We start from the raw sequence: 27,826 nt of genomic DNA on the forward strand, positions 1-27,826 counted from the left end.
GCCCCCAAACATTGGGACCACAGCAACCGCCTCCTCAACGACGTCTCAGCAGAAGCTCCCATCCCAGCCATCTGGTGCCAATGTAAACGGTTTGGAAGCAATATGGCCACACTAAGCAAAACGCTCAGTCAACTCTGGAGTCCTGGGTTACCAACTGACAAGCAAAGCAAATCTCTTCTGAGTGTCAAAGCCTGATCTTCACAGGTAGAGGCATTCCCGCCTGCATCCATGAGCCAGCCAGCCCAGGCCGAGAGAGGCTCTGCACATCATTAATGATACCCATTGGACTAACACTTCTTTACTCTCTTTGCCAAGTGTAAAATGCTAGGTAAGAGAAGCTATGATTAGAGAAGTCTCCACTGTTGGATGTGTCGTAGTGGCCAGTGGGGACGAGAGACAAGACCAAGTAAACAGATGAGCTGGTCCTACCCATCTGCTGACTGACGGACTGAATGAGTCAGAACAGGCATTTAAATGATAAATACAAACTGTGAAATTTGCTCTTTTAAGGAATGCACAGATCAGTGCAGTACCCCCACCCCACCCCCAACCGGCAACACACACCTTTCTCTTTCTGTTCCAAGGTGCAGTCAATTACCGTAAACAGAAGGAAGGTGGGGCACAGCACAGCAGTGTGCCTCAAGGAGCTAGGACAGGTCTCCATCTGTGCTTGGTCCACACAGGGCACAGCCCGAGAACAAGCATGAGGCCCAGAGCCCCGCTTCTGATTTCCCTCCCTCCAAGGGCACTGCCGAGGCTCACAGGGCTACAGACCAGAGCATGGGGACGGGACATGAGCTGTTCAGTTGTGGAGCTGGATCGGGCTGGAGATAAGCCTCACATGGGCTGCCTTCTCTGCCCAGCCTGGCCTCAGACTTGGTATATGGCTCGAAAGAATTTCCTGTCTTCTCTGGCCTCAGAGCGTTGCTTCCGGCTCCTAATTCTTAGAGTGGTCTCTAAGAAACATGGCCAAACACCAAAGGGAAACTCTGCCTCCTGAATCCCCAGGTTTGGCTTGGTCCTCTGGTGACTTATACTTGCATACACTTGTACCTCGCAAATGCTTTTTGCTAATAAAACACGGAAACTGCTTTAGGAGACATATTCGTTTCCTAGGGCTGCAACAAAGTACCACAACCTGGGTGGCCTGAAACAGACTTGTATTATCTCAGTTCTGGAAGCGCAATGTCCAAAATCAGGGAGTCATGAGGGCCATGACCCCTCTGTAACCTGTAGGGGAGAATCCTTCCTAACTTCTGACGGTATCCTGGCAAACTTTGGTGCTCCCTGGCTTGCAGCTGCATCATATGTCTGTTTTTGCGGCTCATACTGTTCCCCGTGTGTCTCTGTCTTCATGTGACTCTCTCACAAGGACACCAGTCATGTTAGATTAGGGGCCCATCCCACTTCGACATGACTTCATCTTAACCAACTATATCCACAATAACCCTATTTCCAAATAACATCACAATGTGAGAGTGCTGGACATTAGGACTTCCACACACCTTTCTTTTGGCAGAGGGGAGGGGCACAGTGCAATATGTAACAGAAGGGTAAGATGCCAGGAAATAAAGCTGTAAGCTTTCCTCTAACAAATACTCAGGTCCCGCATGGGAAGCTTGGCAAATACAGACATAGATAAGGCCGGTGTCTCCTTCAGACATCCTTTCTAACAGGTAAGAAACAGTCTTCATTTGCTCTCCTCCAGATCCACTGGCCACCCTTCTCCTTCTCGTTCCATCCCAGAAGGCAGACCTTTAGAGACCTGTATAGGGGCATCAGCCGGGCCCCTCAGCACAGGAGCCAGGAGGGTGTGGGGAGTGCAGGGCTAAGGCACATCCCTGGCTCCTCCCTGCACAGCGTGCAGAGGCTGGTGGCACTTTCCTACAGCCTGGGTCTGCTAACAGGGCCCCCACCTTGCCTTCAGGCCACGGGTGGGAAAGGTGCCCCATCGCTACTGGTCTCTAAGTGCTCTGCCATCCCTGGTGCTGTGCTTCCCCCATGCAAACCCTGGTAAACAGCCACTTCATTCATCTCCCCTCCGCCACCTCTCTGGGCCCCCATGTGTTCCGGCCAGGCCCCTGACAATCCTCAGGGCTCATATTAGTAACCCAGGATAGGCAGCACCGCGTCTCCTGTACCTCTCCCACCAGGTCCTGCAGCCAGGCACACGGGAGGCAGCCACCTGCAGAGTGGCAGAGTCCTGGTCACATGGGACTGGAATCAGACACACTTGGGTGTGAGTCCCAGCTCCAGTGCTATCCAGTTGTCTGACCTTGAGCAAGGTGCTCAGGCCCCTGCGGCTCATGCTCAGCCATCCACTAAATGAAGATAAGAGCACCCACACCTCATACAAGGTATTTGTGTGGAGCCAATGAGATAGTATTCATACCCGGCACTTCTCCCGGCCACTGACAAGCTGCTGTTGACCCTCAAACAGCAGTTGTTGTTATGTCCCAAGTTTGGTCCTGGTGTGGAGCAGAGTCTCTCATGGCCCAAGGTCCTCAGCTACACCCATTGGGACTGGGCCGGATGCCTGTCTCCCACCCAAAGGCCCTTCTGAAGGATGGGCTTTGGCTCCACCTGGCCCTGGTGGCCTCCTCTGATGGAGGTGCCACACTAGCTTCTCCTCAGCCACCCCCTGCCCAGTCACAGACAGGCCACTCAGTGCAGCCTCATTCTTCCCACACACACTGTGAATGAGGGATCTGGGGTGGGGCAGGAGCCCGGGCAAGAGCTCACTAAATGACTGTCTGGCCGGCTCCTCCTGAGGACCAGCTGGACCCTGTGTGGCCCCATCAGGTCTGAAGCAATGGGGAAGGCCAACAAGAAGAAGCCCAAATAGCCGAGTGGTTCCCCACCCACCCCACCCCCAGACACACACTGAGTCCCAGGAAGCAGCACTGGGCTTTCCTGGGTCCAGTGTTCCCTTCAGTGCCCTGGAACTGGGGCAGAGCATGTGAGGCTGGTACTCAAGGCACTCATCACTGGCTCTGCTCTGCATGAAAGGGCCACACCCCAATCCCAGTGCTCCCCATATTGCTGTCCTCTGCACCCTGCTCCCCTCCCCGTGACAGTGCCAGGCAGTAGGCTCCTCTCCCGTCTACTATCTCATGAGCCACCAGAGAGGGTTCTCTCTGGGAAGGCCACCAAGAACTTAGGACAAGAGTCTCTCTCTCCTTGCATCCACAGCCCTTGGGAAGGGGGTCAGCAAGCAGCTCCATGACCCTTGGAGGTTTCCCGAAGGGGCAAAGTCCGGGTAGTTCTTCAGAACAAAGGCAGGGTAACAACAGTGTCTGTCCCATTACCCCCCCAGACAACACGCCGCTAGTCTTCCTGAGGTTTCGGGTCTGCTGGGCTCACTCTTCACAGTGTCAACAGTATTCTTGTCTAACTGGAGAGGAAGCTCAGTGCTGGGCCCTGCCTGCAGGAGACTGCTGTCATGAAGGTCTGGCTACCAGGACCCTCCATGCACCCCTACACCACCCCCATGCCCCTGCACAGCCTGCACTCATTCTGTGCTCCCAGGCCCCCCTCACCTTGGCCTCCCCACCCTGAGCATAGCTCCTTGTCTCCACATGGCTCACAGATGGATGGGGGCCCCAGGCATGTTCTCCAACATAGGAGGAGCCCTGCACATGTGAGACTAACACAGGAACAAGGAAACACAGAGACCGGAAGCGTTCCATTTGGGGTACAAAAATCCCAAACAGTCTTTCTTTTGCCAAATTCCTTCTTCTGCCTTCTTTTCCTTCTGTCTCAGTTCCCATCCCCATTCTGATATCAGTATCCCCTCGTCCTTTAAGATGGCCAGACACCCCTTCAGATCCACATGTGCCCTTCTTGTGCCTGAAAATATGCCACAGCCAGAGAACCAAGAAGAGAACTGGGGGTCACCACTCCTGGTCGGGAATCTCCAGGCATTTCTGACATCAAACATTATGGGCCCAAGCCAAACCAGCCAGATCAGGCGAGTGGGAAAAGGCAAAGCAGACTTCTGAGATTGCCTCCAGCCCAGGGTTGACTGCGGACTGACCTGCCTACTGCCGGGCCATCAGGTGTCCTGGGACCTTTAACCAACCTAGGGCCAATCTGGCTCTCAGGCCCTCACCTCTGCCTAACCCAGATTCCTCCCTGACAACACAGGGCACACCTTTCTGCCCAATCCAGCAGCAGCAAAGACAGAGAGAGAGAGACGCAAGGCACCAGGAGAGAAAAGGAAACCACACAGGGATGCGGTGGTCTGAGGACATCATTTAAATCAACACCCCCCACTGATGGTGCAGGCCTGGCCAGGAGCCCAGTGCTGCTCAGTGCTTCACCTCTTTGCGTTTTTGTGAGGGATGTCAAAGAACTACTAAAATCGAGGAGCCTGGCACTTTCCATTCTTCCATCACCATGGGTTCTGATGGAGATGAAATCTGCCCCAGCCACTTGGACATACCCATGAGTTGGCACCAGTGGCACAAACAAGAAAGAGCTGTGCAGAATAAGCCTGCTGCCTCCTGTCTATCGTGGGCACAGGAAAGAGGGCCTCTCCCTTCTTGGGGGTACAGGCCCCCAGAGGCATCAATCACCCTGGAGAAGAGCAGGGAGGAAAGCCCACATGCCCATGCAAAATGACTCTATGCAGTCTTAACGAAGGCCAGCGATGGATGGTGGCCCGAGCTCGTTAATCAGAAGGAACACGCTGCCGTCTGCTTCCCCTTCCAGGCCCTCCTGTGCCCTCATCCTGGATTGATCTGTGGCACAGTATGTCTCTGAAGTTGCTGGCACTGGGAACGGACTCTGAAGTACACTGAGAGCAGTCAGAGAAAACCAGGTGCCCCCAGGGGGGAGGGCTTAGGGGACGTGCCAGGGGAGGGGCCACCAGTCAGAAAAGGAGGGTGTGGGGCTGGCCAGGCAGGCTCTCATGTTCTCCTGGACACACCCTGGACCAGACTGGGGGTGCTGAGTCTCCAGAAGCCACCAGAACACCCTTAGGGCTGTTCCAAAGCACACCTGCCACCAGATGCTAACACTTTTTGCTGATATCCTCATCCAGGTGTCCTGTGCTGGGGCTGCTGTGCCTCATGCCACCGCTCTCTCTGCACGTGGCCTCATGCCTCCTCATTGCCCACCCCACTCCTACACAGAGGCCTCCCCCTCCCTCTCCAGAGAGCCAGCCTGGCCTAATGCAGCCCCCAGACCCACCACCCAGGTCCCCCTGATTGAATCTATCCTCATCACACCCTAACTGTCCACCCCCCAAACTCCTCCAGCCATGGCCCCTCTCGCCCCCTTCAGGAAGCCTGCCTGACCACCCAGCCTTTACGTTCCTCCTGCCCCTGAAGATATAGCCCACCCCCACTAGCACCTCAGCTTTGTAGGGTCTGTGTTCCATGTCATCTCTGCAGTTTCCTGGCCAGTGTCCTGCGAGCTCCATGACAGCAGGACCAAGTGACATCACTTTCCTCCACAGGTACCTTGCAGATCACCCAGCAGTGGCAATGCACAGCCATTGGAGAGCTGACCCACGGGCCCAGCTGTGTGAATCAGGCCTGGGTTCAAAGGCTGTAGGTGGCAAGGCACAGAGGCCCAATCATCTTCCTTCAGAAGGCCTCCCTTAAGACTCCAGCCACCAAGTCCGCCCCACCCTCACCTTGGTACAGAGCCACCACTCAGTGCAGGGCTCAATCGCTGTCTGCTTTCATCATTTTACCCTGTCCGGAAGGACTGATTCTGAACTCCTTGCAAGGTGCTGTCCGTCTAGGTCTAACCCTGTCCTGTTGCATCACATGACCACTGTTAACACATAGAGGGTCAAAGGGAAGCAAGCAGTGATGGAAGCAATGGACAACCAAGAGCTGACCCCAGGAGGGGCGTGCCAGGGAATGGCTCAATCTTAGCTGTGAGATCACAGTTCTGGCCTCTCTGAGCTGTGTGGTTGGCGGGGGAGGGGGAGGTGTCAATGGGGTGATGCCCAAGGCCTCTCCAGCACCACCCCCTTGAACTCCACGAATGTCTCCTGCCCCCAGGAATGGATCTCTTGCCACTCTATTTCTCCTTATCAGGGAGAGCCTGTCCAGCCCTGCTTGTCACTAACGCCCCTAAGGCCTCTCTCTCACCGCCAAGGTGTCTGGAGAGGGCCCTGGGAAGACTTCTATTTGTTTCCCAATCAATAGCATTGACTGGCTCCTGACATCCAGCATTTCCTGAGATCCCAAATGGTTTCAATGCCACAAATGTTCTCCCTAAGCCTTGAAAAACTCCTGCAGTGCATGCTTTTGTGCAGAAACGTCTCCAGAGGGATTTGAAGCTCCAGGCAAAGTTCCCTTGTTGGCCTGCAAAGCTTCCTGCTGGGTTTTCACAACTGGAGGCAAGCTGGACTGGTGGCCGCAGGGTCCAGCTCCAGCTCTGGTTACGAGCACCTGATCTGCCCTCTGCAGTAGGAAGGGAGGGCAGGGGGAAGTCTGATGCCTGAAACCTCCCAGGGCAGAAGCTGTCACACTCCCACAGCTACCAGGGCTTTGGAACTGGATAAATTCAGCATCACAACCTGGATGTCCCAGGCTTAGGAGAGCACTCTCAATTACAGAGACCTTGGGTCTAGGCCTGGCTCTGCCATCAGCATGCGCTATGAGCCTGGATCTCTCTCTCTCTGCCCAGTCCCCCAGGTAGACAGTGGATAAGGTGGATGATCACTCTAGGCCTTTCTGGACTGAGGCTCTTGCCTGGAAGTCACCTCCTCTTCAATGCTGGAAGCTCAAGGCGAGGTTCATTCATCAACTTGGCCTTGCATTTCCCTTCTAGGTTGGGAGAGAGGTTTCCTTGAGAGGGTTGTGACTCTCAACTCTCTCTCTCTCTCTCTCTCTCTCTCTCTCTCTCGGTTTTCTGGCCTAAAGAACAGGCTTCGGGAAAAACGACACCTGCAGTTCTTTTCCTTCTGAACTGAGAAAAGATCAAGTCCAGTGGCTTCAGGATCTGGAGTTCTGTTCCATGTTTTCCAGCTCAGACACAATGACTTGCCCAGATTTCCTCTGCCCATTCACAATTTCCTATCCAGATACATTGGGGATTGGGTCCCAAATCTGGGCATCACTCTCCATTCAGAACCTCTCTGGGTTTAAAAGCTCCAGAAGTTTGGTATGTTCCTCCATCCTAAGCTCAAGCCTCTGATACAGCACCCTCACCAGTTGACCATTCAGTGTCAGTTTACATACCACCCAAGACGAGTCACTCACTACCTTTCCAAGCTGGCCGTTTTCTTGTCAGATTGGTCCAACTGTCAGAAGGCTGGCTCCTTGGGATTTCCTTTCTTTGGCCCTTGTTGTGACCATGAAAGCCCCTCCCCCCAAAACCAGCTGCTTCCCTTTCTCCACGTCAGCCCTTAAGACTATGAGGGGACAGGACCTTCTGAATAGTCTCTTTCCCCCTCACTCTGGTTCCCTCAGCTCTTCTGTCAGCCCCACCACCTCACTGGCACTGTCCTAATGGGACAGCACCCACCACTGAGCTTGAATGCTTTACATGGTCACAGAGGAGCAGCACAGAGGAGGGAAGGGGGCTGTCACCTCCCTGGTGGGCACATCCTACCTCTCATCTCCCTTATGAATCCCACTGAGCATGCCAGGGTCTCCCTAGGAGAAATGTGGCTCCTTAAAGCTCTGAATCCTTCCCGAGGAACACAAGGACCTGACGAGTGGCCCCCTCTTCTGCGTGTGGGTGCTCTTCCTCCTTGCGCTCCCCCCTCCCCCTGGCCCTCTTCTCCCCTTCCCCTCCCTCACCTCTCCTGCCTTCTCCCTCCTTGTTCCCACTCTCCCCTCTCCCTCCTTGTGCCATTGTTGCTGCTTAATAGGGTGTTTCTGGGATGAATAGTGTTTTCAGCCCTGGCTGGGAATACATCCGGCCTTTCCCAGCCCCGCCCTGTCCTCATGGGCACTGGTGGAGTTCTGTGGAGAGCTAGCCTAGACAATGGGCCAGCAGATTCACTTGAGAACTCACAAAAGCCCCACTTCCCTCCGCGCAGTGCAGAGTGACAGGCACAAGGAACAGATCCCCTTCCCTGCATGCAGCCCACGTGGGTTACTGTGAAGGCATGGGGCCCTGTGCAGCAAGGCTGGAGCCCTAGGTCCTCGACCTGGGAAAGCCAGTGACAAGGACCAGCCTCTCTCTAGTCAGAGCTCCCAGAGGCTGGGCAAGCCCTCCCCGCCCCCCGCCCCATGCATTCATTGGGAATATGAGCACCTCCATGCCTGACACGTGGAAGCATCTTGGTGTATTCGCAGAAGACCCCACATCCTGTGTTTAGAATAGGAGGGGCGAAGGCTTGCAAAAGGGAAGATGGGATACACAGCTCAGGGCACTACGGGATGGGGGCAGAAATGTGCCCAGGATGTGGGTAAGAGCACTGGGGGCCCATTCAGGTTTGGGTGAATGGGCCAGTGACCGAATCAGCGGGGGAACAAGACACTAGCGAGGCCGTCAGCCTACAGTCTTCTCAGGGGAGGAGGCTTATCTGCAATGTATTGGTCCCTAACTCTGTACCAGGAGACCGTGAATTTAAAGGCAGCAACGTGTTGGAGGCCTGGAGAGGGAACGCCAAGTTCTGGAATGCGGGTGGGGAGAGTGCATAGGCGGTAAGCAGGGACATGAATGGTTATTCTTCAGCCTCCCAAGGACAGTCAAGTGGTAATATCTAAATGTGGCCATGTTCCAAGACTTCTATTAATTTTTAAATTGAGTAATGCCATCAAGTGTACACTCTTTCTGGTAAGGTGTCAATTCTCTTTGCATCCTCCTGATTTCCATCACCAGTACTACAGGCTGGCTTTCTTGGACAGGAGGGGGGTCACCATTTCCCCACATCATAAGAACTGCCCTAACGTATGATGTGATGACAACTGGCAAACAGCAAACTGTGTCCCTCCTGGAAGCTCCCTTGGTGCTTCACATCTTGGGTTCACATCGCAGCAAAATGACATGGAGCTTTACTCTACAACAGCCAAAATTCAGTGTTAAGGCTAGAAATGGCCAGAGACAGTTGAGCTGTGTTTTATGTTTCACCATGTTCCTTAGGTACACCTGCCCTTCCTTTTAAAAAACGATGCAAAGCTTTACTTACCAGCAGAGGAAAATACACACCTGCCTTATTTAGAGGACCCCTACCTAGCCAGTTATGATGCAGCTAACAGAGCACTGGAGGTGAAGTCAGAAGACATGGGTTCCAATCCAGCTAAATAATAGCAGTGTGACCTTGGGCAACCTACACAACCTCTCTGGGCCCCAGATTTCTCACCAGTAATATGGATAAAATATACCTGTTTCTCAAGGTAATATGAAGGTCTAATGATGCTATTGTAAAGTGGGGAGGGGCAGAGAGAGGGGAAGACACAAAATCAGAAGCAGGCTCCAGGCTGTCAGCCCAGAGCTCAATGTGGGGCTCGAACCCACAAACGGTAAGATCATGACCTAAGCCAAAGTCGGATGCTTAACCAACAGAGCCACCAAGGCGCCCCGATATATGCCTTTTATGACGAGTGTAAGGTCTGTGTCTAGACAGGGGCCCCATGCCCCTTCATTTTTTGCATGTGGACCTCCAATTGTTCCTGCACCAATTGTTGAAGAGACTGTCTTTGCTCCATTTTATTGCCTTTGCTCCTTTGTGAAAGAGAACTTGACTATATTTGTAGGGGTCTTTTTCTGGGCTCTCTATTGTGTTCCATTGATATGTGTATTCTTTTGGAATACCGCACTCTCCGGGCGCCTGGATGGCTCAGTCGGTTGAATGTCCGACTCCGGCTCAGGTCGTGATCTCGCAGTCCGTGAGTTTGAGCCCCACATCGGGCTCTGTGCCAACAGCTCAGAGCCTGGAGCCTGTGTCTCCCTCTCTCTCTGATTCTCCCCTGTCTCTCTCTGTCTCAAAAAAATAAATAAACGTTAAGAAAAAAAAAAAAAAGGAATACCACACTCTCTTGATTACTGCAGCTTTACAGTAAGTCTTCCCTCCTCTGTGCTGCTCCTCTGTGACCATGTAAAGCATTCAAGCTCAGTGGTGGGTAGTGTCAGTTCTCCACCTCTGCTCTTCAACATTGTTTTGGTTATTTGATGTCTTTTGTCTCTCCATATAGACCTTAGAATCATTTTGTCTATGTCCATAAAATAACTTGCTGGGATTTTCATTAGGATTGCATCGAATCTATAGCTCAAGTTGGGAAGAAGTGACATCTTGACAATATTGAATCTTCCTGTCCACGAACATGGAATATCCCCCTATTTAGTTCTTCTTTAATTTTGTTCATCAGAGTCTTGCCATTCATTTCATAAAGATCTCACCCATATCTTGCTAGATTTTATTTTTGAGGGGATGCTAACATATGCTTTTAATAAACAGCCCTTAGAATTTATAAAATGTTTTCACAGACATCATCACATCTTCAAAAGACAGTTGAGAGATAGGCATGTGCCCTACTGCTTGAGATCTTATTACACACACTAGCCATAGTACCATCAGTCGAATGGATCTTGGCTTGCATTCCCTGGACCTCTGTAGGGAACACACCATCTTGGCTGGGAAAGAACACAGCTCTAGGGGAAGTCCTCCAGCCTGTTCAAGAGCACACCCTCCCAAGTGGCCTTAGTTTACCACCCAGAAGCTGGGCTGAATGATGTTCGCTACAATGGTGTATGCTGGCAGTTGGCAAATTTTCCGTCAAGGGACAAATAGTAAATATTTTAGGCTTTGTGAGCCATAAGGTTTCTGTTACACCTATGTAAATCTGCCATTGCCATTACAGCATGAAAACAGGTTACAGGCTTCATCGTGCCCGTGGCCTACCGTCTGCCCACCCAAAATCTAGACAGGAAAAGGGTCTGGCCTGGACAAATGTGCAGACAGAATTTGTTGAGTGAGATTTAAATTTTTTCATGTAATTTTTAATCAACTAATTCGTTATTTTAACATACAATACTAAAATAGCCTTCGAGCTATCAGTACACCTACAAACTTCTGCAGAAGTCTTTGTGACCCTTCAGAACACCAGAAAGACACCAGCTGTGCCCCTGGGTATATTTAGTGAACAAAAACAAAATTAAATATAGTTTATATTGAGTACGCTAAGCAAAGTATATCCATGGAAGATGACTGGCCTAAGTCTGGTCTATGATGCCATCCTCTTTGGCTAACTGGTTTCCACCAGCTTCAGGAAGGAGTTTAAGTCCTTCCTAGAAGGCCTGAAGGAAAACAGAAGAAGCATGGGGAGCACAAGTCTCACTCACCACTACCGAATTTTCAGAGACACATGGGTAACTAGTGTTCCTGTCAGCTGGGAGTCTGTAAACTTGGCACATCAAGAGAAACATGTTGTCATGTTTAGGGAAGAGTCCCCTTTGATCTGATGGGGCCATAATCAGAGGCACAATGAAGGAGATCAGTTGAGATAAAATGCAACATAGCAAAACCAGGTGGTAGAAGGAGAAGAGTCAGCAGATGGGCAAAGGGGGCTTTAGAAGGGAAGCCAACAGCAAGATGCTCAATCAAAACAAGCCAAGGCCTACCCAGGAATCATGGGGAAATGGCAAAGCTCTGCCCGCCCTCCACAGCCTAGAGGGCAGCTGGGGGATAATGGACACAGCAAGGCTCCTGTCATCACCAATACTGAATTTATGCAACTACAACCAAAGAGTACCAAGGAGTGCCAGCAACCACTAAAAGCTAGGAGGGAGTCAAGGAACAGATTATTCCTCGGAGCTTCCAGAAGGAATCGATATGGCCAACACCTTGATTTCAGACTTCTGGCCTCCAAAACGGTGAGAGAATAAATCTTTGTTGTTCAAAGCAACTAGCTTGTGGCAATTTTTTATGGTAGCCCTAGGAAGCTAATCCAGCCAGGAATGGCATATTCCCTCCATGACTCCAGGGGCAAGGTCTGTCTTGTCTACACCTATATCCTCAGGTCCAGGCACACTGTAAATACTCACCACTTTCTCAGTGCATGGATGGCCAAGGCTGCTGCAAGCCCTGAGCTGGCTGATGGGTGGCCCCTGGGCCTGAGAGTAGGACAAGGGGTGGGAGATAGCTGGTCAAGGCACTGGCCTGAAGGCTGTGGAATTCTCTGACTTGGGAAGTCCTAAGTTCAAGTGCATTGGAGCACTGGAGTGAGCAAGTGTGGCAAGTGACAACAGAGGTTGGAAGTCCAGCAGGAAGTAGTAATCAGGTTCCTGAGAAAACCATGACCCTGGATCTTGTGACTATCCTGAAAAACTACTTTCATCACCTCAGTCTGTAAAAGAATCCTCGGAGCTAAGTGGTATGAACTATCAGGGCCCTGGGGAGGATAGCGATGGTCAGGGAAGATTTCCTGCAAGAGCCAGACCACAGGCACCTCTCGGATTCTGCAAAGGATTTGGATGGGAGAAGACATAAGGGATTGGAAGGTTTGGAGCAAGGTTTCCCAAAGGGTACTATGTGGAACTGGGAAACAAGAATATATGCTCCAGGGAAAAAAAGGTTATGTGGTCCAATTAGTTAGAAAAGTTAGTTAAACCAGTGTCCTTACCACAAGACTCTTTGGTAAGGATAAAGGGGTGGGTTGTGAAGCGGGGCTCCAGAAACAGACCATCCTCAGTAGCTAACACGGGACAAGTATTCTGGCTGCCAAGGAGAGGGATGGTAAACGGTAAATGGGTGGCAGAGAGTGGGCATGGCAGGGCCAGGCTGGTGTCAGCCTGCAGAACATGGGACCTGTCCCCACCGTTCTCAGCCTTCCACCCATACGACTCAGGAGGTGGTCTGAAGCCAGAGGTGAGGAGGACCCAGGCTGTGGTAGAGACATCCCAGGTAAGACACACGAACATGAGTGTCACTATGCCTTCTCTGGTGAGGAAGGAGATTTCCTAATTACAAAAAGAAGGCAAAATGACAGGGCACGCACTGTGTTTATTTTCATTTCATATCCTTTAAGATGAGCTTGATGACAATGCTCCACCTTGGTACAACTATAGCGCCCCCAAACAGCACATTGATCCTGATTGTATCCATTCTCAGCTCACTCCTTGCTGGGAATCTCTGCCCTAGCTCCCCAAACTGTGCTCATGTCAAGAGGGGGCCATGAGAAGTGAAGCAGGTAGGAAGGAGCCCCATGCCTGGGGCAGGGGAGGGAGGCCCTCACCACTCCCTGAGCACAACCCAGCCCAGCTGACCCCAGACCTCATCTTCAGAGCCCCATCTTCTCCAAAGATCCCTGCTTCCCAGCATCCTGGGCCTCTGAAATTCTCTCCCCACTTCTGGCAAAGAAGAACCCCAGGCAGAACAGTGTGGTAAGTCCCACGGGCCATACTGTCTGGCCCCTGTAAATCCACCCATCACAGGCTGCCTTTGCTCTTCTCCCTTTCCTGTGCACCTTTATCTAGCAGGCAGTCTCTACAGATGTGCTAAAATCATGGATAAAGCACGTGTGTTTTCCAAAGTGGAGCTCCGCCCTCCTACCTAGGGAATCAAGAATGCCCAGCTAGGTCACCAGAAGAATGCTTGACAGGCTCTGGGAGGCTCCTGGGCTCCCTCAACCTGCACTTTTGGTAGCTCTAGGCAGGAAAATTGAGGGAAGCTGATCCCTGGTGGTTTCTCAACCTCCTCCACCTTCAATTTACATAAAGCTTCCAAAAGAACAGCCTCCCCAAAAGATGGGGTCTTTCTGCAATTACTGGAGAATGAGGCAGACCCTCATGGTGGATCAGCCTCAGCCACCCTCCACCCAGCTGCCTCTGCTCCCACATGGCCTGAGGGACTGTCGGGGTGACCAGCCACAAAGCTGCCGCCCCCCCTCATTACTTTTGCTCGGCAGACTCGGCTCCCGTGTAGATCATTTGTCACTCAAAATACAGCCCTGCCACTGAGGACTGGATACCTGTCACCAGGTGCAAAGCTCTCTTCCCCCAAGGTCCTCTGGTTAAAGCAGAGAGGTGGAAGAGCTAGGCACGGTTGACCAAAACCAGCAACTTTTGTCAAAAAATAGGTCTCTTTCAGACTGGCTAAGCTCGAGCATATTGTATAAACACTACACATAGATGCTTTAAAGCAATTTTTAAAGTTTGTCTTCCGTAAATTACATCAACGTCTCCCCTGACCACCTCACAACTGTGACTTGCTGCAGAATTCATTTTCTCATGCCTACACACGGGATCCACAGAAGCCAGCTTGGGTTTGCACCCTCGAATCCCTTGCCATGACCCCTCCACTGGGAGGTATTTCTCTCAATCATGTACTTTACCCCACAATGAGAATCCAAAATGACCCCTAGCTCCGAAGCCTAAAGGCCCCACCCCCACGGGCCCTCCTCCCAAACAGGCTGTGGAAGATGTCCCACTCCACAGTGCCCACCTGCTCCACAAAGAACTGTGCCTGTCTCCCACAGCCCCTCGCCCTCCCCACCCCTTCTGCCACCCCAGCAGCTGCCTTCTTTCCAGAACCACCACAGAAAGATGAAAGGGACCATGTCCCTTAAACACAAGAGAATATTTTGAGCAGAGAATTAACAGCAAATTAAACTGGTTTCATTGTACTCATTCATGCACAAAATGAGTGTGGGAGTTAAGCAGAGAAAAACCAAACAGGCAACGCGTTGCGATAATCAGAGGGCAGAACCAAGCCTCAGAAGGAAATGATCACTCAGGGGAGGAAAGCACCACGCGGCCTGGGCTCCTAATTGGTCGGCAGCGCTGCCTCTTCTCACAGCCGGCCTCCTTTCCAGGGCTGGGAACTGCACAGGGTGACTGTGGAGCTGACTCCAATGAGCTCCCTTTGGCAGCAGCCAGTCCCATCAAGGCGGCTGCACCCTTCCCCAAGTGCCCGGGCGCCTGCCCCCTCCCAAGCATCGCAGGGGCTCTGGGGCCAGAGCAGATGCTTGCACTGGCTCTGCACAGGCTCAGGAAGCAATGTTACAGCAACAACCAACTAGGGCCCACGTTCCTCCAGCCAGTCTCCCTCCCAGGCACATTTGGCTGCAGTGAGGTCGCGGTGGAACTGCTCAGCATAGGCATGACGTCCGAGTCCACGGGTCTCCTGTGGATTCATCAGAATCCAGGATTAGCAGCAAGAGAATAACAGCCTGTAGAATGCCGAACAATTTTAAACAACCTCACAAATCTCTTTTCCACCAACTCTGCCTGGTTAATCCATTATCTGGTTCCCATCTCTGGTGGGTACCCGGGCCCCTCCTTTTGCCGAGGCCTCACACTGCCATCCCTAGAAACGTACACAGGGCCCTGGCTGGTGGGAGGGGAATGTCCATGAGCAGGCAGTAAGTGAGAGGACCCTGGGCCCCCAGCCCCCAGGACCAGCTGAGAAGGTGATCTTATGCAAATTCATTTTTAATGGCAAGTAATGCTGTTAAATGTGCCAAATTCGCCATACAGGCCCACACACCTGGCCTCGGGGCAAGCTGGGGCCTCGCTCCTGGGCAGACTGCTTTAGAGGCCAGAGAGGGTACATGTGACACTCCAGCTCCTCCCTGCCCCCACCCTCCTCCACACACCCACCCTGGCTTTTCCAGCACAAAGGGGGCCCCCCTCAACAGCCAGACTCCATGAGCTGCAGGGGTACCTGGCATGCAAGAGCCCAGGCTGGAGCCACATGCTAGCAGGCTGCTCAGGACCTCACCTGCCTTAACCACCTCACACAAAACACTCTGCCACCCTTGGCTTGTCACAGAGCAACCCAGGGCTCTAAGTATGGTGCTTGCACTTCCTTTTCTATTTCTTCTTAATACATAAAAGAAGATAAAAGGAAGAAGTTAAGCTTAGTCCTTCTGAGTGTACAGATGGCCCCTGGTGCCCTCCCTGGGGCTCTGGTAGGGGTCATGTGTCAGGCACAGCTTCCCAGGTGTCCTGAGAGAAGCACAGGAGGACAGCATGCAGAAGGGTGACCAGCGTGCCCTAACCATGTGTTCATTTCAGCGTGACACTGCAGCTTATAGATGCCTGGCAAAGAGCGTATAATCTGGTTTAGACCAAATGAACCCTTATAAAAATAGAATCAGTGGCTCTAAAAGATTCCTGCAAAGAACTCACAAGTTGAGCCATTCCAGTACTGCAAGCGTAAATAAAGCCCATGAGCCTGAGGTTGCTGACACTTGCCCTACATCTAGTAATTGCTCTTCATCAGCCACACAAGGAGCTAAGAGCCATGCTAGTCTAATCAGATCTGAAAAGAAATTGGCCAAAAACATCAAATAATCAAGAAGACTATTTGGGATGTGGATATATACCTGCTATTGCTAATGATGCACCTTTCCCTGAGTGTGTATTTTGCCTTGCTCTCCCAGCTAATGAGATTAAGGAGACATCTTAATCATAGCAAGATATTTTAAAATATTGTTTCTTTCATCTTTATCTGATTTTTAAGTAATTTTTATTTTACTGTGTATATTAAAATGCACAGAATATATTAGTACAGCAGCACAGACACATTCACACAACACAGAAATATATAGGTACTGGAGTGCAAGCTTGACCCAAGGTCCCAGAGATTTACCACCATCCTCCTTCTAGAGAGTCAAGCCAAAGCCCTCTACCCCCTCCTGAATTCCTGGCTCCCTCCTCTTACCTGTTTTGACTCTCACCTCTTCTCTGTGTTTGCTCTCTGAATACCTTCCAATAAGTCCATTTGCCTCCACCCCCATTGGCATCACCAACTCATGCCGGCCCCCTCTCCTGCTGGACAACAGCATCAACCTAACTTCAGTCTCGCCCCCTTTATCCCCATCCCAAACCCATCCTCCATCTTGCAAACAGGTCAGGCTCCCTAAAATGCAAATCTGATCATAACCCTCTGGCCCAAAAGCTTTCAACAGCTTCGTGGACCTGGGGGGAAAGTCCAAGCTTCCTTCTCCTCCTCCTCCACATCATCATCATCATTGTTACCAATAACATCCAGTAATCCCTTTCTATTGCCAGGCACTGTTGCTAAATGTCCTGCATCCGCTACCTCTCTGAATCTCCACAGTCCTTTCAGAGGTGATCATAGGTACTCTGTCCACTCTGCAGATGAGGCTTAAAGAGTTTAAAGACCTTCCAGGTCCCCGCAGCTCAGTGCTGCCTCTGCTTTCCACCCCAGCCCTCTTTCACTACAGTGACCAGCTCCTTAGAGCTCTTCTCAGTGCTGGCATGTCCGTCCTCTCTTTCACCCAAGCCTTACCTCCCTCCCCTTCCCTTTCCCTGGGTGACTCTTCTCACTGGCTGGCTTTAGCGTGGATGCTGCCACCAATGACATGTCTCCCGCCTAGGCCACAGTCACCAACGGCTGCTGAAGCAGTAGGTGAAAGGCCTATGGGGAAACCAAGTCAAGCCAAACCTGTTCAAGCCTCTGGCTCTAACTTCCAGTTTACAGGGTGTGCAAGAGCCCCAGCAGCACGCTAATTAACTGACACCATGGGGGTGTGATCAGCAAAACCCAGACTCCGTGAAACTCTGCAGGACACACAACCTGGTCATTCAACAATCAAATTACTTGAGAAAATAAGACGGCAGGGGAACCTATGGATTAGAAGAGACAAGTCAGCCAAATGTAACAGGTGGATCTTGTCTGGATCCTGATTTGAATAAACCAACTATAAAAACTTTTATGAGACACACAGGGAAATTTCAACACTGACTGGATATTGGAGAACGCTAAGAAGTTAGGTTAATTTTTTTAGATGTAATAATGGTATTGTAGTTATGTTAAAGAAAGGAAAGATCAACATATTTATCTATGTAAAAATTATTAAATTATGCTTATTATGGATAAATAAGACCAAAAGATAAAAGCTGTTTTGAAAAGTTGCCTACCCCAAGCCCCCAAGTATGAATTAGGTATTTGTATGAATTCTCAAAGAATCCCTGATTTTTCCCGTCAGACCAATCACTACACGTTTAAGTAACAATTTCATTAATGCCATTCTTTCCCATGCAACTGTTAGCTGTGTGAGGGCAGAAATGAGTCTTTTGGTCAGTGGTGGGTCCTCTGGACGCGTATGTATGTACACCCACGCATGCACATCCCCCCAACACCTACAGACACCCACAAGTACCTCTACCCACACACATGCCCCTCCCACCTCTCTGCCCAAGGCTACCTTCCCATTCGGCCCCATGAGCCCACACTGGAAGAAGAGGCTGCATGACCCACCTGGCCCCACCAGGTCACGTCACAGTGTGCTTGCTATCTCCTCACTTCTGAGGCTCAAGGTTCTTCCTCTCCCTTCCAACAACCCTACTCACCTTTAACTCACCCTACACACATGCCATTGCCAGAGCCTTCTTCCTTAATTACCACTTTCACCCAGCCTCCTCTTGGCACAAAATCCTTAGGGTATTAGCTCTACTCAACCAATTACAAAAAATGAGCAGCCAGTATGCACATGCACCATGCTAGGCCTACTGGCAGATCTAAAGTTGTACACGATTAAGATCCCTGCTCCTAAAGGCCTCAGTTTCTCAGCCAGGATGGTCACAATTACAGCCACCCAGACTGAGTACCTACTGTGTGCTTTACCTACATCACCCCACATGCTTCCCACAGAAGCCTAATGGGCAGACTGTATTATCACATTTCTATAGAAAGAGAAACCGGGCTCAAAGATGAGGCCTCAGAACATGCTGCAACCAGGGCCTGATTCCAACTAAGGTCTTATCTAACCCTAAAGTCCATTCTCCTAGGATAGTTTTATCAGCTTATACACCAAAGACATCCCTGACCCACCTGGCCTATGTATTGCCACTCCTGGCCTAGAAAGAAGCTCTGAGTCCATCAGTCACCCCATCATCTCACAAACTCACCAGGTATAGTTATGACTTCCCACCACTATCCCTGCTGTGTGTGCCTACCCTCCCCTCAATAAACCCAAAGTTGCATGTGTGTTTGGGCACTTGAAAACAAGGAAGAGATCAACTTTAGAATGTGATAAACATTATCCTTGGAAATACATTTATTCTGTACAACAGGAAGGGGTAATTGAGCTGGGGCTTAGCACACGAGGAGAAGTGTGCTAATCAAAGAAACGTGGAAAGGAATTCTAGGCAGAGGGAACAGCAAGAGCAAAGGCACTGACACATGCAAGAATTGTGTGTTTGGGGGGATCAGCAAGCTGCCCAGTGTAGGATCTCAGATGCACTGACAAGAGCGAATTAACACTCAGGTCAACCTAAGTTAGAAGCTGTCTCATTCTCTGCCTAGAACATCCAGCAAAAGTTTTCCATTATCCCCAGGTCCCCATGGCTGAGGATGATGAGAAAGAGGATGATTAGGACAATGATGATGAACTTCATGCACCAAGAGTCCAAAGTGTCTTTTCTACTCCTAACTCCTGGGAAACGCCCATGATATGAAGAGCCCACGGCCCTCTGCTTGCCCTCCACTCACCGATCCACACTACACAAGGAAGTTAAGAAAATCGGAACTACTACGTAGGGCGTCTACCTCATCTGTTAGGAGACCACTAAGAACTGGCTCAAGACACCCTCTAAGACCATGCCGCCCTGCATGCTGCCCTCAGGAGGCTGGCCAGAATCAGAAGTGGGAGCTGAGCTCCCAGCCAGCATGCTGTATACCTGGCATGGCATACATTTCATTCCCACAAGGAAGCAAAACATCAGGGCGCTTCCGGGGACTGGAGGCAGAGCTCCCAAAGGCTGGACCCACCTCCTGAGAAGGCCTGGAGCTTCTCAGCCTGGAAATGAAATGACACACGCAGAGGGCAGACAGTTCCACACGGGAGCATCAGCTGTTTCCTCAGTAAGCAGACAGACCCGCGCAGACACTGCTCTCCTCCACAGATGGGCGCCTAGAAAACACAAAATCGCTTCCAAACTACACACAGCACACTGTGCTGAAGCCCCGTATCACCTGCCAGCATGCTGACTGCCGAACCTCTCCTGCAATCTCCTGGGAGTCTGGAGCATCAGGGCTGGCCTGCCACCAGCGACACAGAGAAGGCCAATCTGTGCCACTAAATGAGACCATGGGGTCAGCAGGAAGGAGGAACCAGTGGAGACTGGGCTGGAAATCCTACAGACTCAGCTTCTCCACCCAGTCCTGCCTTCAGCACTCAGTGCCACTGTGATCAAGTCATTTTCCCCAGCTGAACACGGGGCTGCTAATGAATCCCCTTTACAGGATGACACTTGGAGGTGACGACTGTAAAAACATAACTTAGAGGAGGCTGGGCATGAAGTGGATAGCTGAGATGACAAAACACTTGGCCTCTGTGCAGCCACACCTCTCCCCTCACCCATGACAGACACTGCCAGCAGCCCAAGCACACTAAGCCACCAGGGCACAATCCTTCTCATGGCAGCCCACCCCACCGACATGCCAATCGATGCCACTGGCACAGGAGATAGCATCGATTTGCCCTCTAAGGATTAATCAGGCTCCAAGTCATGAATCCTTGAGGGATGTTTAATGGTGAAACACAGGACATGTCATGGCCTTGGGCCATGGTCCACATACAGTTTGGGCTCTAAGAGAAGAGAAGGGAGGCTGCCTACAGAAGCGGCTCTAAAACCCCTCCCTTCCTCACATCACTGAGACCCAGCTGCCCACCAGAAAGATGATTCCCCTGGGGAAGGAAGGCAGACACACCCACTCAGGCTGGAGTCCCAAACCAGCCCCCATCTTTCATAGCTAGTCCCAAGATGTCTGAGCCGGGATGAAGGAGGGTCTGAAGTAGGTAATAACGGTCCTAAAGTGAGAAGTGACCATCCATCCTTCATTCATTCCATGTGTCAGTCAACAGTGCAATGGAAGGATGGGCTGACTACTTCAGTCAGAGCCAGGAGTCGGGCCAGGCAGCCCAGAGGAAATGCCCCTCTGAATTTTAGATGAGTCATGTCCCTGAAGAGACCAGCAGGGAAGGCATTCTGGGCAGAGGAACAATGGTGCCTAAGGACTGGACACACCTGTGGTGGGAGGGCCACCTTAAGGGACCTGCCAATGACCCTATTACCCTGCCTTGCTGACTTGCAGTCACACTCTCCTGCAGGGCTGCTGCTGCCTGCCCCCAACCCCATGCCCTTGGCCTGAGTCCCAGGGGTCAGAGAGCAGCTAGGATCACAGCATCCCTCCACAGCAACCATGTAGCCCCTCATGGTTTCCCAGGCCAAAGGAAGGTGGAATCTTCCAGAATCCTAAGAGTGAGGAGCTGACCAAGAATAAAACCACTCTTTATGAATATGGTGAGGGGGGATTGGGGTATGCCCAGAATCCCCTGACTTAAAACTGGTTGTGAGAAAGCATCAGGGAACAACTCTGCCCTCACCTTTTCAAGAAAACTCTCCAAGGCACACTCATTTCACCAAAGGGCCGGAGTCTCCCCCGTCCACACACACCTTGTGTAGGCCCATGCCTCCACTCTCATTCAGTCCTCCTGGTGACGAGACAGATATCACGTGAGCAGAGTGACATTCGCCAGGAGGCAACTCCCCACTGAGCGGTTCCCACACCCCATCATGAAGCTGAACTACCAGGGCTGACCCTTCACCAACCTCTGCCCCTGTGAATCAGAAGGCTCATGTGGGGCCCTGGGACAGGGGCCTGAGGACAACTACAGCTTCCAGCCAGATTCCCACCTCTGTCAACACCAAACCCATGGTGCTTTCTAGCAAGTCTGCCCAAGTAGGGCTGCCCTCTGAGCCTGACACTGCAGGGGACTACTGATGAGCAAAGCAAGAGGCTTGTGGGCAGAGGACATGGGCTGGAGGAGGTCAACTCTGTAACAATCTACAGTAGAGACCAACCCGCTGGGGAGCAGGCCTTGGACAGGAGGAAACCATCAAGTCACTCAGCAAGAAGAAAGGTGAGCAGCGGCACGCCAGTGTGGGTGGAGACAATGATTGTCAGAGTAGTAATAGCAACGTCCACCGCCACGGCGTCAAGTATTACCGGATTCTCACGGCATGGTCTCAGTGCCCCTGTCAGTCTTCAGTGACCCCATGAGGTAGGTTCAGTGATTATCCCCCTTCACTGACAGGATAATTGGATAATTTGCATCCAGTGTGACAGTTATGAGAAGGAGGCCACCAAGACTGAAGAACACTGGTTGAAGAGAAAGGTAGACATCCAGCAGATACGCGGCAAACACAGATGGGGCATCTCTGAGGTGGCTTCTACAAGGAGGCCTCGGAGGACCTTTGGGGACATGAACAGTCTGCAGGTCTGGGCGGTCTGTGTGGTATCTCACAGCTTCTTTCCCTGACCTTGAGGTGCCATAAACCTGACCTGGTGATCCATTAAAAGACTTCCATGTCCACATCTCCCTCTTGCTACAACTCCCTGCTATTGGCTACATGGAAGAAAGTTGGAGGAGTCCAAGAGAAGATTCCAGTTCCTTGCTTCTCTCCAACCCCTACCCCAACCCCAAGCCTGTTTGCCTGTTCCAATAATGATTGGCATAGGCTGCAGAAACTGGAACTGAAAAAGAAAGGTAGAGGGTGACCGTATGGAAGGACCCACACACCTTTCATTTTGGATTTCAATTGTGCCCACTCCCCCTCCCCTTGCCCATCCATTTCAAAATGCAGGAGAAAAACCTGTCATGCTTTTCCTATTATCGGCCCACCTTCTCAAGCAGTTTAAACTTGAATAGAAACTTAAGCTGCCCTTCTTAACATTCAGGTGGCTTTTCCTCGTAGACTTATAAACAGCAAATTCACTTTTGCTTACATGAGTACTAGAAGGATATTTGAGCATGTTTAATGGGAAAAGTACATGTTTTCACATTCTGTATCTGCACACAAAAGGTCCCTAGCACCACATTTTACTTTTCAGCTTCTTCCAAGCCTAGAAAATTTCCACTTCAAAGCCGTGGCTTTCTTATTTTCTTTGTGGAAAAAAATGCATTGGTAACAGTTCGAGATTATTCTCTCCAAGACCTTTACTCTCCCCCTGCTTGTGATGGCCGGAAAGACAGGCAGTCACTGTCCAATACCCGCCTTCTGCACCGGGCACCAAGACCATTCCTGCGTCCATCTGGACGCTGATTCTCTGTCACTGAGCGAAATGCTTAATTCACTGGGCATCCAGAGAGCCAGCAAACGCAGAGTGAGAAGACAAGATAGAGGTGGCTTTGATCTCTGTGGGTGTCAACTCCTGGGGGCCAGGCTTGGCTAGAAAAAGGCAAATCTGCAGGGCCATGGGAGAGCAGGGGTGAGCAAGCGGAGGGCATAGGGCTCTCCCCCATTCAGACTCCTATTTTGCATTGATTTCTTCTAAATAACACCTTCTAAACTACAAATCTCCAGAAGAGAGGGGGCTGGTTATGAAAGCAGAAGCTTCAGCTATACATTAAGTGTCCTACTTCCCTGAAGCCCAAGGCTGGAGGCTGCCACTCCCTTCAGATGCTACAGATTTACTGAACTCCAACAAGAAAAGGAGAGGCCCTAGCATCACCACAACGGCTCCTCGTTCCCCGAGACAAAGAGAAAATGAGAAACTACAGTGAAAAATACCAGGTAAGGGAATCAAACCATCAGAAGGGGATGTTTTCCAGGAACAAAGCGTTTGGCTCTTCAACACACCTCTGTGGATCAGAGATGCCCACAGGAGGAGGCAGGGGAAATGTACTGCCTCTGACTGATATACTCACAAAACGCTGCACTAAGGAGTGCATCTCAAAAAGCCCAGAGAGTTTGGTGACAGAGGCTGGTCGGTCTTCCACATTGGAGCTGTTGGTCGGAACAGAACTCCCCATCCTTCTTCCAGAACCTTATTTCATTTGCCAGAACCCAAATAAAGAACCAAACCAACAGCTCACAGCTTCATAAACACCACTAGATGGGGAGAAGGACAATAGAGAGAGTACAGACATCAGAGAAGAAACAGATGGACAAGGTGCCACCTTTCCTGGAGGTAAGGGGTGGCTGATGTGACCTCTTGGAAGACTTGTAGGCTGAGAAGACCCAGTCTTTGCATTTCTGCTTCAGAGGTCAAATCATATCATTAGAAGGGGCCTCAGATGAGAAGCTGACCCTGGGGGAGGGGGTCTCAAGGTAGCACAGTGAGTTGGGTCCACTCAGAGCCCAGGCCTTGCCACCATTCTGCACCTCTTTCCATAAGTCATGCTGTGCCCAGCTCAGATGCGGTGACAGCGGGAGATCCCTGGCCAGGACACCTCACGATGAAGTCACCAACTCAGTTCAATGAATCTGAAATGAGCCCATGCACACTGGGCTGCAGAATCCCAGGCTGGCAGAGGTTCAATCGCTACCCTTCAGGCTCCATCTTTGGTGAGGAGAAATCAGCATGGGCTCACCTCAACAAGAATGGGCCATGCACAGGAATAAAGGTGGGTGAGTGAGGGTGGGAAACAGAGGGAGCTATGAAAAGAGAAATTTCACACTTCAGTGCAAACCTCTCCTGACAACTCAGTGAAGAAAGACAAAGCCGCTGTTGCTCTTGGCATTCTTTTCCTTCCTTCACTCAGTTCTGCCCACAGGTACCCTAGGGAGTACCTGCTCTGCAGATAAAACCCAGAATGGAACAGACAGGAGCCCAAATGCCAGGCACTGTGTGGTCCGGAGGGACAGACAGATAACCCTCAAGGAGTGGCCCAAATACTCATGTCATGACCACTGCACTAGGTGACACAGAGGAGGATGACAGTGGGTGGTGAAGACAACAGGACCAAGCTCATGTAGATGATGAGATGCTTCCCGGAGGAAGCAGCTTTGAGGCTGAGCCTGGAGGGATGAGCAAAAGGGCCTGATGAAGGAAAGGAAGGAGCTGGTGCCTAGCAGGACTGTCAGGCAGAGGTGAGGGTGAGGCCAAAGCCCTCACGGGGTCTGGCACTTCTGAGCAAAAGAAAGGCTCTTATGGGGCCCGAGAGAGAGAGAGAGAGAGAGAGAGAGAGAGAGAGAGAGAGAGAGAGAGAGAGAAGGGCACGTAGTACGCACTTGCACTGGACAGAATGGGAGGGGAAGCAGGCAGGCTGGGCCTCATAGGCCGCATTAAGATGTTCTTTGTTTGGATTTATGGTTTGTTCTCTTGCTTTTCTACTTCCTTCTCAATGCGAAGGAAAACCACTGAAAGTGTTCGAGGCACAGTGGCCCGTGAATGGATTTGTTCATTCCCCATTTCAGTTAACAGAGTTTAGGTGTATGTTCTTTACGTGTATTTTGGATGCAAACAACAAAAGGTTTTATAAGCCTACATTTGCTAATTATACAACTAATTAAGTCTGTAATCAGGACAATCTCCAGGCCCAAGAGCATCAGTACCCAGGACTCACTATGGGGAGACAGACCGTCCTAAGGACATCTCTTTCACGTTATTGTAACTTAATTGGTTCTCAGATGGATGACTTGTGATTTTTCATTATATTTGGCTAGGAAGAGATGCAGAGGGCTGGTATCGTGTGTGTGAGCACGGGCCTCTATGCAGGCTGTACGCATCCTCTGTTTGCAAGGGGCTTGACCCAGGCTGAGCAAATGGTGTTGAACTAGCTGGGGCTCAGCAAAGCAATCCATTTATTATAATTCTGCTGAGAAGAGGCCTAGTAAATCAAAGAGACAACCTGACTGCAAACAAATTACACACCAAGAGATAGGATGGAGGGCGGGAGGGGGGAGCAGAGTGGTAGCCAATTGGGGAAAGTGAGAATAGAAAGGAAGAGGATAAAGAAAGCCAGAGAATAGAGACCTACAGAGATGCCTGGAGTCAGAAAGAAATAAAAATGGAGCCTAATTTGTCCATCAAGAAGAAAAAGAAAAAGCGTCCTACCACGAGAGATCCCATTTGCTGGTAACCCCTAACTTACAAACCCTTGACTTAAAAAAAACAACTGCCCTTTGTTCTCCTGAGGGGTCACCTAGGGAGTGATTGATGGGTAGTTGCTTTCTCCTAGGCAAATGCACAGAATTCTCTTTTCTCATGCAAATAGAGAAGGGGACCTCTTCTTACAGAGGTAACCTGTTCCTGGTGCAAGTAGGCAGCCCAGTCTAAAGAATCCCCCAGAAGCAACTGGCCTTTTGAAAGTAAACATGCTCTTGCCAGGCCAAGGTCGGAAAGAATGGGCTTCTGGTGAGGGTTCCAGCAATGGAACTCCACACAGGTTCCTGTCATAAGACCACGATAACTGGTGACAAGCTGTAGTTGGGACTGCCAGACCCACACCTTTAGTAGGGACTTTAAGCAGTAAATGGGCTTCAAGGCCAGGATAAGGAAGTAGTTCAACTATTACTTAAAACATGTTTTCTCTGGAAAAATACACTCCTGATCCAAATATCTCCCTTATAAATTCAACTTTGGAAAAATAACCTGCTTAGAGAACTGGGAAGAACTTCTAGTGAAGCAGTAAGCACAGCAGGAAGGGAGCTGGGAGAGGGTCAGCTTAGACAATGAGTTAGGCCGCACTTTCTCCAAAACGCACTTATATGGAAGAAAGCCTGACTAGAGAAAGAACAAGATGAACTATATAACAGGAGACTGTGGTCCATGGCCATTCTCAAGGAATCTGAACAGAACCCCTCTTATCTGAGATGCCACCCTACTCTGTGAAAAGATTATGGAGAAAATCATCTCTAGAAGGCTGATGTTCCGTGAAACATTTGGAGACCCAGATAATCATGAGAACTGGTTCTTAGTATAAATGCTGAAGCTGTTAAGGAGGACTCTAACACCCAGATCCTACCAGGGTGCCTCATACATGGATCCCAGAGACCCAGACAGGCCCATGAAATCAAGCTTGCTTATGAGTATCAATGCAAAACTCCTAAATACATTACTGGCAGAGAAGCCAACAACACACTGAAGAACCAAGTAGGGTTGACTATAAAGCAAGGATGGTTCAATATTAGAGAATTCATAATATAAAATAACCATATTACTGAATGTAAAGCCTTATCTAAACATCTCAACAGACACTGAAGAGGCAATAAATAATAGTCAACACTCATTCTTGATTTTTAAAATCTCATAATAAAACAGGAATAGATGGATATTTTCTGCCATGATGATATATATCTTCCTCAACAAAAAATGCTTAATGGAACACCAGAAATCTTCCCATAAAAATTAGGAACAAGGCAAAATGTCCACACTCACCACCATTATTTAGCAGTATTGTGGAACAGTAGGCAAAACAATTAGTCTAGGAAATTCAATGTACAAATTTGAAAGGAGGAGACAAATATGGTCAACATTAGTGGATAATCTGATTGTACACCTGGCAAAGCCCAAGACAATCAACTTGCAAGATGCTCGGAAGAATAAAGGGGCAAGTTACAAAAGTAATATAAAGAAAGCAATGGTTTTTATCATTACAAACAACAACCAATTATAAGATAGAATGGAAGAGAAAATTTTCATTTATAATAGTAACAAAAAAAGAGAACATAACTTGAGATACACTGAATAACAAAAAAGTTCCACATCCTTAGATAAAAATTCTTTATTTTTTAATTTTTTTAAAGTTCATTTATTTTAAAGAGAGAGAGACAGAGAGTATGAATGGGGGAGGGGCAGAGAAAGAGAGGAAGACACAGAATCTGAAGCAGGTTCCAGGCTCCAAGCTATCAGCACAGAGCCCAATGTGGGGCTTGAACTCAAGAACCGTGAGATCATGACTTAAAGTCAGACACTTAACCAAATGAGCCACGCAGGCACCCCTAGAATTCTAAATATCATAAAATGTTAATTATTCCTAAATCAATCTATAAATTTAATCCAATAAAACTGTTACTTATATTTATGTTCATTTTGAAATGGTAAAGCGAATTCTAAAGTGAAAACAGAAAAACAGGTACACTTGCTGCAAAGAGCAGTTTGATTCTATATAGGAGGGCTGAACAGTGTATATATTCTATGAACAAGTTATTC

At 50.1% G+C, this 27,826-nt stretch overlaps 1 protein-coding gene across 2 annotated transcripts in view; it reads right to left on the minus strand.

Moving 5' to 3' along the window:
- The window catches only part of EPHB1 (EPH receptor B1), a 430,256-nt gene that overhangs the window by 302,153 nt on the left and 100,277 nt on the right, over window positions 1-27,826 (minus strand). The window contains exon 1 of one of the 2 annotated variants that reach the window (XM_043595344.1): window positions 5,357-5,805. The exons of the other annotated variant lie outside the window; for it this stretch is intronic. The gene's annotated coding sequence lies outside the window, so the exon portion shown is untranslated. Of the gene's footprint in view, window positions 1-5,356; window positions 5,806-27,826 lie in introns of those variants that run through there. 2 annotated transcript variants of the gene reach the window in all.

Source organism: Prionailurus bengalensis, chromosome C2 (assembly GCF_016509475.1).
Source record: "Prionailurus bengalensis isolate Pbe53 chromosome C2, Fcat_Pben_1.1_paternal_pri, whole genome shotgun sequence".
Classification (NCBI taxonomy): Eukaryota; Metazoa; Chordata; class Mammalia; order Carnivora; family Felidae; genus Prionailurus; species Prionailurus bengalensis.